General features: G+C 34.9%; 1 protein-coding gene and 1 non-coding gene across 2 annotated transcripts in view; one reads left to right on the top strand and one right to left on the bottom strand.

Moving 5' to 3' along the window:
* Positions 1-13,605, bottom strand: part of Nrg3 (neuregulin 3) — a 1,019,685-nt gene that overhangs the window by 391,556 nt on the left and 614,524 nt on the right. The window lies entirely within an intron of this gene.
* Trnat-ugu lies at positions 5,283-5,355 on the top strand. The gene has a single exon. It is a non-coding gene; the product is annotated as a tRNA-Thr (tRNA).

Raw genomic sequence — 13,605 nt, 5'->3', positions numbered from 1 at the left:
GCTATGCTCCCAAATTCTCCCAGTCTATCATAACTCGGAATCTATTCTTTTAGCTCCCTCCAAGAATCATCAGCTTTAATTCAAAGGCTCTTTTATGACTGAATTAAATAGTCTTTAATTTTTAAAACTGGAATTTTCTCATGTAGATTTTCCCAATTTAATTTTTATTTTTTTAATGAAAATTATACATATTTATACTGAACATGTTGCTCTGAAATATGTATGCATTGTTCAGGTATAACTTTAGCTAATTTAACACTGGTATTAACACTGGTATTACTTCACATACTTATCTTTTTCTCCTCTTTCTCCTGTGGTTAAGAACACTTAAAATCTGCATTCTTAGTAATTTATAAGTATATAACACATTGTTATTAGTAATGCTGCCAAGTTGTGCCATGCATCTCTTGAATTTATTCCTTCTGAGATTTTGAAGTTGTTTTACAAATGTCTCCCCAACCCAGTTGCACCCATAGCACCTGGAAACCACCATTGTGCTCTCTGCTTGTATCAGTTTGACTTTTTCAGATTTCTTACATAAATAAGATCATAAAGTCTTTGTCTTTCTGATCCTGATTTATTTCCTCAAAAATAATGTCCCCTGGGTTCATCCATATTGTCACAATTGACAGAATTCCATTTTTTTAAAGATAGAATCGTATTCCATTGGGTAGATGTATGACATTTTCTTTATTCATCCATTGATGGACACTTAAATTTACTACTGCCTCCTATGTCTATCATGGATAATGTTGGAATAAACATGAGATTGCAGATTTCTCTTTGATTTCCTTTCCCTTGAATGTATACCTCAAGGAGGGGTTGCTGGATCACATGGTAGTTTTTTCTAACTTTTTGACTCCATGAAGGTTTCTGTAGTAACTGTTGTGATTGGAATGCCTGCCCTTCATCTTTGGTGAAATGTGGAAATGTGTTAGTATCCTTTAAGTCTCTGTTCAAGTTTTGTCTCCTAAAGAAGTATTCTCTGAAGACTATTTTCATTTGCTGCAGCTTCTCTTCTCAGGAAGGCTTGGGTGAGCCAAATTTCATTAGTGCTTCCCTTTTTGTCCAGCACAAACTACCCCTGGAGCAATAATCATGTAGTACCATATGTTTGTACTATGTTTCCCTCTAGTCTTTGAATTCCATAAAGTGAAGGCATTTATCTGTGGGTACTAATGAGCTCTACATTCCCTGTGCTCTCCATAGTGCACAGCCAACGGTAAGTGATGAAAAGCTCCTGTTTGTATATGCAATGGATTCTGAAATAGGTGTATGCAATAATAGAGAGTCATCTGTGATTTAGAGAGGTGTAAATAAAGAAGGGGTTCCAAATTAAATCTTCTCAAAATATTTAAAAGTGATATTTCATAAGGAAAGTGTGGCAAAAAATTTGCAGAACAGGTGCCAAACGATATCTCCTCTGGGAAATTGGGATGAGGAAAAAGTTTCAGGAAAATTATGTAGCTTGATTAACAAACCTATCTTAAATATACTTTCAAAAATTAAAACTAGCAGCTTCTCAAAACTGAGCCAAGTTTCCATTTATACTGAAAGAATACCAGATCTTATGAGAGGGAAATTTTCATCTTTGCCCCAGAGACAAACTTGGTTCTGTAACAAACAAAGATGCAGTGGATGTGAGTAGCACCCACAATTCTCCATTTTTCACTCAAGACTCATTAACATGCACCAAGATCAAAAGCAAAAGACAATCTCGTGTCACGTATTTTCTGATGTTTCTCCCTTGCCATCATCTGTGTCTATCTTCCGTCCTCCCTTATGCAATCCTAGATCATATTCCTTAATACATTTGTGAATGGCAGCTGTTTGTCCAATGAGATCCTCATTTCCTGCCTCTGCCCTGCTCGGGCAAGCTGCACCTTGGCATCAAATTGAATGCCAGATAAGCAGAATTCTTCCATGTGCAATTAAAAGCCACTGAAGTGGAGATAACAGCATCCCATGGTTAGCTGAATAATTCATGGCAAAATGTTCTCTCTTTATTCATAGCTCCTCACATCCCTGACTTGTTAAGGAGCAAGCATCACACACACTAAAGTGCTGGTTGCAGCTGAGGCTTTCTTAAGCAACTCCCTCTGATCATGTATTTACCTTTTTCTTTAAAAATTTGACTTTTACTATAATTTCTAGAAAAAAAAGAGAAAAGAAAAAGATCTGAGGTCCATAATAATAATAATAAATCACAGGGAGCCTAATGAAATGTGGAAAAAAAAACAGTTTTCTCTTTAAAATGAGTACTTCAACTTCAAAGCACATGAAATATCATGTAGGGCTTAAGTTGGTTATTTCTGGTTATTTTCCCTTGGTCACTTACTCTCAAAACAGTGATCATGAGAGATTAGACTTTATTGGCAGGTCAAGGGTGCGGAAGAAATATATAATACTGAAGTCAAAGGAAGCACAGTTCTATTCTTTTGCTGAAGATAACATGCAAAAATCAAAGTGGGATACACATGGGGACTTTTATGGCATTTGGGGGGATCTACCATTGAGTTTGATTTAGTAAGTAACTGAAAACTGAGCATTAATTTTGAAGAATGATATAATTGTTTTGAGAGTCAACTTCTGACTTCAATTCTAGGTGTATGATCCTAAAATATCAAGAATTTTCTCCTAGCAGAATTATAAGCTTACTAAGGATAGATTCAGTATGTGAGAAAACATGAAGAAGTGGAAAAATGCTGAAGGCAACAGTTAGATAAAAAAGAAGGAATTATATAATATTAACTATATGTAAGAATAAGATTCATTTCTATTAAAGGAGGAGAATTTTTAAAAATATTTAGCTTTAGAATTTTTCTTAAAAGATAAGAATTAAAAGTCTAATACTAGTTTTTTTTTATAAGAAAGATGAGAGTAATATATATTTTTTAATAAAAATATTTAAACAGCGCAAAGATAGCTATAAGATGAAAAGTAGTTGTTATTCTTTCCCTTATTTTCCATTCCCACTTTCTCCCAAAGTTGGTCACTGTCAATACATTCCTATAATTTTTCTTCAAGAAAAATTGTTTCACAAGTAGTTTAAAAAATATATATTTGTATATATATGTATATATACATATATATGCATATATATATTTATGTATGCAAAGTAACCACCAGTTGTTACCATGAGCTTTCAGTATATTTGTGGCTTAGTGATTGCAGACTTACCTACTTTAATCCATACAATTGTTTGATCCTCTGCATACTACCCACTGACTGAATCCATATCATGCCTCCCCTAATGTGTCTTTAGCACGTTGTGACATTTTTGTATTTGATATTTTAGAGCGTGGCACAGTGGAAATTTGTAGAAATATTTTTAGATACGCTTCTGAAAATTTATCTATTGGGTAAATTCTCACAACAGTAAAATGGCTGATAAAAAATAGGCAGGTGAAGTGCTTCATTTTTGACAGACATTGTTAATGCATTCTTTAAATTTTTGTACTAATTTTCATTCCAAATAATGAGGTATAATCATTGCTTCTCCACAACCTAGCCAAAACTTTTGTTGCCAGCCTGAACAAATGACAGAGCTCATGTGATTTTTGATTGGTGTTTATCTAATTGTGAGTGATCTAAAACATTTAATCTCTATGATTATTTATAATCTGTATTGCTTTTTCTGTTCAATCTTTTGCCTAGTTTCCACTTGCCTATTTGTACATTTTCTACTGATTAGTATAAGTTCTTAAAATATGTTAATGGAATTATGCCTTTACATCAAATAATTGACAATTCAATCATGGAATTCAGGCATGCTTTCCTTAATAGAATTTAAAACCTGGTAGGCCCCCCATCTGCAGCAGCCTTGCCCTACAATTTCCTCTCCCACCTTCTCCTACAGCCTTTCACATGTTCACTGCCACCAAGGAAAAATAATTGTATTGTGTACCCACTCTCCAGAACTTCCACTATTCCCACCCCTGGCTGATGCAAGTGAGAATGGTGACCTGCCTCCTGCTGGCACTGAGGATTATTTATAACCATATAGGAATTCAACAAAGAAACAGTAGGAAGACCCTTACTCCTGTTCAAGGAATCACTGTTGATTATGATAAGAAGAAACTAGTGAAGGCATCGAAGAAAGATATTTGCCTGTAAGAGTGCTTTAACTGAGCAGCCAAAATATGGAGAAGTAATTCAGAGTGACCAGCAAAAGAACATATGCCAGTTCCTGGTGTAGATTGGACGGGCTATGGACCAGCAGCTGAAGGTTCATGGGTTGTAAGTGCTTTTGGCTCACTGAAGCTTAATTGAAGTTTTCCTTGAGAAGAGTAGAATTTCCCTTCTGTTCCTTGTCAGAAGTTTAAAAAACTCACAGCTTGTATAATGTAACCATTTGGGGTTGGCTTTTAATTTGGACTTGTGTAACTCCCTCATGCAATAAACTGAAAAGAGCCATACCAAAAACCAAAACCAAAGCCAAAACCTGGTAGCCAGCTGGGGCAGTGACACACATCTATAGTCCTAGCTATTTGGGAAGCTTGATGGGAGAATCACTTGAGCCCACCAGTTTGAGATCATTCTGGGCAATAATAGTAGCTCAGACAGAGAGATAAATAAGTAAATAAACAAAACCTGTTGATCATAAAGAAAAGAGTAATAGATTTGCATAAATACATACATAGAGAGACAAACATAATAAAATGGATCAAAGACCACACAAAAAAAAATCCAACACATTAAGAGGAGATAAATCTAAATTTAAAGCAATCTACAAAATGAATCAATGAATTATTGCTCTGGTAGGAAAAGAGATGGTGGGTTTTTCCCTTTAATATTGATTTCAACTATGGCCCATGAATGAGTTATAACCCATAGAGTTCTTGGAACGATAGTTCAAAATCATCCATCTGGGAGCTAACGCACCAACTGGATCTTTATATAAAGATAGAATAGCCAGTGGTAGAGTTAAAAGGTAGGAAAGTGGGAATCCTAAACACTTCCAAAGTGACCACATGAACCATTAGTAAAAATGAATGAAAGTTCATGTGGCCAGACTAAATACCACAGAGGAAGGCTGCAAATTCGGTAATTGCTGCTGGGAGCATCCTGAGTGACTGCTACCTATTTATTAGTTATATGACATTAAGGAAGTCACTTAACCAAGTTCGGCTTCAATACTCTTACCTCGTATTATCATTATAAGAGTTTAATAATATCTAAAAATACTGAAAATAGGGAGCATAGTGCTTGGCACATAGGAATCCATAACTAAAAGACTCTTTTGCATTAATTGGTCTAAGAACAGAAAAGTGGAGGGAGCTGGGGTTGTAGCTCAGTTGGTAGAGTGCTTGCCTTGTATGCACAAGGCCCTGGGTTCAATCCCCAGCATCACCAAAAAAACAAAATTAAAAAAAAAAAGAAAAGTGGAATTTGTTTTATTGAAAATGTGTTGAGTATTTTGATATTCCTAACATCTAAGACATCTGTAAAGAATGTAAGTCATTGAGAGCTGTCACAGGGAAAGAAAATCTACAAGGAAAGACCATTATAATATTGGAACAAAATTCACTAGAAGGTTAAAAAAAACAACCTCCAGCAAGCCACAGACCAGGAGGACAATTTATACAAATTGCTTCCACATACAGTAATCACATCTGAGCTGCTTCTCACTCTGTATCAACCCATGCTCCTGGAGGGGGGTTCAATGTCTCCTCAATGCAACTGGTTATAGTCATATTTATCAATAGATTCTAATTTCCTTAGGAGAAACCAAGACCTATTCACAAGTGTGTTCTTTATACCTTTATTAGCACTCCTAGAGTCAATGCCCAATAGGTGGATGAAAAATGGGCCTACTTATTTAACCTTTTATTCATTTAACAAATATGTATTGAGTACACTCTGCAAAACACAGTGCTATTTATTTGACATCAAATTTCATTTAAAAAAAGATCATCTCTTCCTACCATCCTAGAATGTGAAGTCTCTGATTAGCAAAGCATATATTATTTGACTAACCAAACCACTAAGAGTAAAATTGCCAACTATAAAAAAGTGCTAAAAAGAGATAGTTGTAAGGAGCAAGTGTTGAGTTATGAGAGATGAGACTAGGAGATATACATGGGCATAATCTGCACGATTTTTAACAAAAGACAAGTGACGGAACTTGATGTTCATCTGAAAGCAATAGTCATCATTTTATGTTATGACCTAAAATTTACATTTTGAATAGATGCATGGTAGGGAATAGTTGGCTGAAGAAAAGTATTACTAGTTGGGAAGGTATTTTATGGAACCTATGACATATGGTGGGGAATTTGCTCAGAATGTTATTAATGGAACTGGGAAACATGAGAAGTTTGTAGCATGACAGTACTTGTTGATGTTGTGGATCAGGAAGAAGAGGAGACCTAGATTTTAACCCTCAGAACTAAGTAGGTGGTAGCACCATTAGCTGGAAAAAAAAAAAACACTGGAGAATTGCAAGGCTTATGAGGGCAAGTGTGAATCAAGTATGAATCTAGTGTGGGCAATGCTTTGCCTGAGATGTGCCATGTATGCAAATGGAGACATCAGTTAAGAACTTGGATTTAAGACTAATTTCCATGGGCGAGATCTGGAAGGATGTGTTATTTGTGATATGTCTGTACATAGACGAACATTTATAAATAGGAGTTAACTCATCTAGCAAGAGAATACAGAAAAAAAAGAGAAAGGGGAAGGTGGCTTAAGCCAGGTCTTGAGAAATTCTGAAATATAATAACCCACTAAGAGAGAGGAAGGAAGAAAAGCAGGAGCATAAAATGTCATGAAACCCAAAGGGTTAAAACAAAGATGTTTTGAAAGAAAAAATAATGATAAACAGAATTAAATACAGCTCAAGAATCAATCAACTGAGCACAAATCACTTTAGCTTGAATATTAGTATAATTCATACAAAGTAGTTTTACAAACAGTGATCACATCTGACTTGCTTCTCCCGATGGTATTGTAAGACAATGGAAAAGGCAGTTAAAACTAACTCCATTTTAGAAAGGGCAAAACTGACTTCATTTGGTTGGTTAAGCAACTTGTATATGGTAATATTATTAGTCAGTCACTGGGCTACAATGTAAATCAGAATTTCTTTTCTATAATGCAATGCCTACTTTGCTGTATCAGGCTGTTTGCTCCATGCTGTTATTATTACTTTTATGTTATTGAATGGCTCTGAGTAAGATTCTCATAAGAGGATAAATGGATGAATCAGAATCAGAATTTTCAAGTTTGACTCATACAGAGTCATGTACTAAAATAACTGTAATAGGACACTGGACCTTATAGAGTCATGAGAGTTAGTGAAATATTACTATGGAATTTCACACTGGGAATGAAATTTAAGGCATTTGAACATGATAGACAAGCATGCAAGAAGATATAGGGTAATTTGGAGATGAAGTAAAAGCACTTAAGTTGAAGTAGAGACAAAGATATAGAGACAAGCAATGGATTGATGGGAAAACCAAATAATTCAGATTCAACAGACCAGAGGAAAAGTCAAGAGAAGCAGTTGAACCCATAAACAGAAATGTGGTTAGAATTTACATCATGGGGAGTTCGGGGTGTTAAAGGGAGGTAAAGTAGGTCCAATTAATCAATTGGAATACAGAAGATTGAATGATCAGAACATGATTGAGTCATGACCGGAACAATTAATAATGCACAAGATACTACTATACATGTGGACATTATCATGACTCTTTAAAATGTCCAACTAATATCTTCTGAACACAGAGAAAGAATATACTTCTGTGTTCTCTTAAAGACAATTATAGTCATGTAACTTCCTTTGGCTAATGGAATTATGTGCAGAAATAATAAGGGCTACCTTGGACAATAAGCATTTTAGAGTATATGATGGACAAATCTCAGTGTTTTCTTTTGCAAAGTCCACCATTCTGAGGACAGACAGTCAACTGAATTTTCAGCAGATTATGTGGTAGTGAGAAATTAATTTGTATTTTGTTAACACCTGTAGATTTGGGTTTATTTGTTATGGCAGTATTTACTAACCTAAGTTGATTGTACATTGTGTTCAGAGTTTTTAATGAATTAACTGAACTAAAGCTGATGTTCAACTGATAGGGAGCTCATATTAATACTAAAGTATCAACTGCTTTTGTACCAATAGTAAATATTTATAGCCAAATGCTACTCAAATGTACTCCTCTTCATGTCCTTTTCTCTTATAGACCGTTTCATTGCATGATGCCCCCAGACCATCCCATGACATGGTAATTAAAAATGCAAGGGTCCAGCTATAGCCTGTGTCTGTTCTAATCCACTTGTGCCATGATGTACTAATGTGGAATATTTACATTATCACCCTGTTTTAAGCATATAATTTATTGTGTCTCTAACAACAATCATAAAATTAAAGATGAAGGTTAAAAACAATTTCAATGTTACAAGTTGTCTCCCTCCAGAATAATGGCCTTCTGTTTCTAGCTTGAGGTGATGGTCCTGGAAGGAGCACAAGATGAGTTGCTACAGGAAGGGGTGATATATAAGTATATTAATTAGTTTGAAGGTAAAATATGAGTACTTTCATTATAGACAAAAAAAAAAAACCTTGAAATTGTAATAAGAAATCACCTCTGGAGAGACATTTGGAAAGAGAACCAATAGAAATTAAAATAATTCTGTGAAAGGGTGAAGAGAATTAAATTCCCAGAGAGGGCAGAAAGGAGTACAGAATCACTTACAGAGGTAAAAATATGCATAGAAGATTGATTTGCATACATTTGTTTCAACATATTATCTCCTTTAGCTGAACTATTAGAGCTGGCTTTGAGCAAGAACAACGAATGCCAATGTACAAACCTGTCCACACAGAGGTTTTTCAGGAAAGCCTTTTGTTGTTCATGCATATTTGGGAATGAATGTCTAAGAGATATAGCACATTGTTTATGCCCGATTTAAACCTTTTTTTTTTGCAGGCATTGGGTAAATTTCATAAACTACAATTACTATTCATTGGAATTTCAGACTTCAGAATTAGGCTTGTCCTAGAGTCTGTCCATGACACATACCCTATAATGTGTTTTCTACATCATGGGAAGATAGTAATTCTAAGATATGTCTTCTCAATAATATGTAAATAATGAGAATCAGAAATGTGTTAGGAAGTAATGCTTCCGTCTCAAGGTGAGAAATTAAGAACTCATGGGTCCTCTTCTGTCTCCCTCTGCTCTTGAAAGACCATGGAAGGCATGAGTTGAGATGGAACAGAGAGGAAAGCAGTGTGTATCCTTCAGGAACTGCTTGGAGGATGCTTGGTATGAGGAGTAGCCAGACCCAAATCAGCTATCTGTGAACAAGAAATAATCCCTCTGGCTGTGGGGCTATGAAAACATTGGGATATGTTTGTTATCCTAGCAGAGCAGAGCTCCATCATGAGTGATTATCTTATATCGACCTAAACAACCTCCCACTAACAAAGCCCATTATGTTTCAGATGGTTTTTCTTTAGATGTTCTTCATTTTATTGATTTAATATCCACCACTATGCAAGTTAATGTATCAGCCAAGGCTCTGGCGCAATCAACATACCACTTCATAATAAAGACAAAAATGCAACACTCCTGTGACTATTGTTTTTGCTTCCAAAATCTAAATATCTCAGAGTAATTTGTAGTAGAAATATGTCTGTTATGTAATTTTCATTTTATGTCTCAATTTCATTAAAAAATTTATCTAAACCATTAGTTTCATTCTCTATTTTTTCAAATTGCTTTTGACATATGAGAGATAATATTTTATTTCTCAGTAATTCCAACACAAAAGATGCCAGGAGTATGCTATTCCATGGTTCATTATAAATTAACTTTTTCCTTCCTTTCTGAAAATTCACAATACTGAATATATAATACATACAATACCCTAAAACAAAATAAAAATAATTTTAATTAAAAACACATTTAATGAATTCTTAACAAATCAAAACCAAAGGAAGCAAAAAATTTAAAAGGAAATATGGTTGTCATCTTTTTCTGAGATTACAAACAATTCATTAAAAGAAGAATATCAGCTAACATTTCTTGAATGCTTATTAAATACCAGGGACAATAAAATAGTTTTACATATATTATCTTATTTATTCTTCAAAGAAAACCTAATAGTGTAAAAAAAAAAAACCTTTCGTAGAAGAGGAAACTAAGTCACTAGTTTAGTAATATCTAAATGCTCTCTGTGATAATAAGCAGAAGAATAAGAATAATTTCAACTAAGCTTTTGCTGACAAAAGCATAACACCACTTCTCAGTAGAAGTCTAAGTTTTTGTGTTGATTTATTTGACCCATCTTTCTTTTCCCTGGGTTTAGAATGTCCCTAATATAACAGCAGACGTTCATTTCCAGTGCTGGAATCCTAACCATAGGATAGCAGGTAATGTTACAGTTACTGTATAACAAGGTCCAAACTAAATTATCTGAAGGGAGTCAAACCTAGGGCTTCCCCAGCCCTGGGACAAAGGACAGATATGCACTCTAAGGTGTCCAATCTACCTGAGTCTACAAGTGTCATTTCCCATCAAAAAGCAAAAAAAAAAAAAAAAAATCAGATTCAGATGGAAAAATGGAGAGTGATGGGTATCTTCTCTATTGCATAGAATAGTCAACTGAAGAATCATGTATTTGCCAAAATCTGTCTTTCTGCATATGGAGACCATATGTTCCTAGGGCCCAATAGTGTGTGCTCTCAGATAACACAACCGGATGGGATAAGGGGGTAGGGACGATGTTAACTCTATAAAGATTAGGTGCATTTTGCTTATGTGTTTGATTTGGGTTGGTGCTGGGTGTGGAGGTCAAGGATCTTACCCACAAAGCATACAGGGACTACAACCTAGATCCCCGGAATAAATATACTAAGAGACTTGATTACAGCATGGCTCCCATTGACTATTAACAAGGTTCAGAAATGGAATCTTCTGCAGCTGGGCTCAAGGAAATCATTTATTGGCTGTGCAGGGTCAAGTGAGAAACTCATATTACCCCTGCAGCTATTCAGAGCAGCCTCCCTACAAGACAAAATAGTAATGTCTGGCTGAATTTCCTGCCCACCTTGCATTGCCCCAGCACTGCACATTCCAGTCTTCCGTGCAATTGACACTGGCATCCCTCTGTATTCACATGTTCTGGCATAGATTCAACTATACATGGTTGGAAAATATTTTGGGAAACACTTCTAAGTTAAACACATACAGGCTTATTTTTCCTTGTCATTGTTCTCTAAATGATACAGTATTATAACTACCTACATATAATTCATATTGTACTAGGTATTACTAGGTATTAGTGATCCAGAGATGACTTAAAATATATAGAAAGATGTACATAGATTATATGTAGACAGTACAACAATTTATGTAAGGATTTCAGCATCTTCTGATTTTGTTATCTGTAGGGGTCATGACCTCTATTCCCCCAACCCTAGGACACTGTGGTTTCACAGATGCTCACATTATTCCATATTGCTTCCACTCTTGCTGAGGCTTTCTTTTCCAGGAATTCCTTCATGTGGCAAACTCTTTGTGAACCTCACCCCAGCAATGCTCATGGAGGCACCCTCTCATCTCATATTCATCTATGCATGCAGAATGGAAGTTTCCATTCTCTGCATTTCAGGTAGAAACTGGCACCAAGGAGACACTTGATATTGAGTCAGGTATAAAAGAAAGAATGAGCAAATTGGGAAAGTAACTTTTTGTCTTGCATTCTTTCTGTATTAAAGAGAGTATTCCTGCTGAGTTATGAAGATATTGAACACTCAGAGAATGTCATCCCTCAACAAAGAATCCATCCACATATATTTTTTTTCTTTTAGCAGTAATGGCTATAAGGTGCCAGGATATGCTCTGACACACTTAGCTCCACAGGGTCCTTTTGTGGAAAATAGGCACTCTCTGTCTAGATTCATCCAGAATCTTAAGAGCAACAAGCGAGGGGAGTTACAGACAAAGAATTTCCATTTCTGTACACTGAAGACAGAAACACAGGCAGGACATCAGATGTGAGAAAACCTTAGCTGACTTTTTACTTGGGTAAAAGTCAGAGCAGTGGTATGATGAGAAAATCTGAGCCAAGATTTATGCATTACAGGACCTTAACTTTCTCCCAATTGTACATCAAAGTGGATGAAAGAGAAACCAGCTAACAAATGGTACAGGGATCAAGCTAATGTGGAAAACCCCAGGTTATTTACAGTCTATATTTTCTTTTTCTATTTTTTTTAAACAAATGCCCTTGGGAATGATGCATCAGAATGTCCAATCAAAGCAGAATTTCTGAAGCAAAACTTGAATTCAAATAGACTATGAAATGGAAGTTTTAATCAATTCAGGAGATGCTCCATCCAAAGAAATACGGAAAATGAATCAACAGACAACATAATTATGCAAAATAATATCACTGACGGTCTCTGCTCAAGCATTCACAAACACTTTTTCTTTACTAAAAATGAATTTCTGATTGAAAGGAGAGACATCATCAATCATTGTTTATCCAAACAGTGTGTACGCAAATGAAAGCATCATTGAACTATTATTCATTATCCGAATTTTTATCTGTTAACAATATATCTGAGGAAAGAAATTAAAATAACATATTTTTTCTCAAAAAATAACCCTTTATGTATTATTTAAGAGCTCAAAACAGTAAAGGTGTATTTTAATTTATATAATACCATTGTACATTTGTGAAAAATGTGAAATAATATTACCATGTTATGTGATCTCTATTTGAATATATCAGCATAATTTAGATATTTCAATCAACAGTACTTCAGTTATTAAATATTTTTAAAATATTGAAATTGTCAAAACAATGAGATAAGTTAGAAAACAGAATTTTAGTACAATCTGAAAATTTAGAAAAATAGACTATATAACAACCTATCAGAGGTAGAAATAGCTATCTATAATCAAAAGGGTGATTTTTTTATTAAACATAATAAAATCTCATAGGTAATAATTATTGATATAAAATAAATAGATTATTAACTAATTCAAATTTTATTTTAATGTCCACAAACTTCCTCTCAATTGCTCTAAATATTACACTTAAGACTTACACATGCAAATGTGCAGGACATGAAGTTTTTGGCTCAACCTGCTTAAGCAAAACTGAAAAAATTGAGCCAGGCATGGTGGCACACCCCTGTAATCCCAGAAACCTGGGAGGCTGAAGCAGGAAGATAGCAAGTTCAAAGTTAGCCTCAGCTATTTAGTAAGATCCTCAACAACTTAGTAAGACTCAGTCTCAAAATTTAAAAAAAATAAAAAAATGTAGTTTAGTGATAAAGCACCCGTGGGTCCAATTGATTCAATCCTCAGTAACACACACACACACACACACACACACACACACACTAACTGAAGAAAACATGGTTGGGATCTGGTTTATATTTTTAAGTTCAAGTGTGGGGATATATCTTAACCTCTACTAAGGTTTGGTGTGTTGTGAGGGAATACATTTTAATTGTTCTATTGTTAGTCTCTGGAGTTTTCTACCTATTTGTTTCATTCTTAGCCCTACTCAGTACAACTTCTAAGCACAAATCAAACCACAAGCATCCATGGATTTTAAGTAAAAGCTGTCCTGTTT

This window comes from Marmota marmota, unplaced genomic scaffold, assembly GCF_001458135.2.
Source record: "Marmota marmota marmota unplaced genomic scaffold, marMar, whole genome shotgun sequence".
Taxonomy (NCBI): domain Eukaryota; kingdom Metazoa; phylum Chordata; class Mammalia; order Rodentia; family Sciuridae; genus Marmota; species Marmota marmota.
This window is presented reverse-complemented; position numbering and strand designations above follow the sequence as displayed.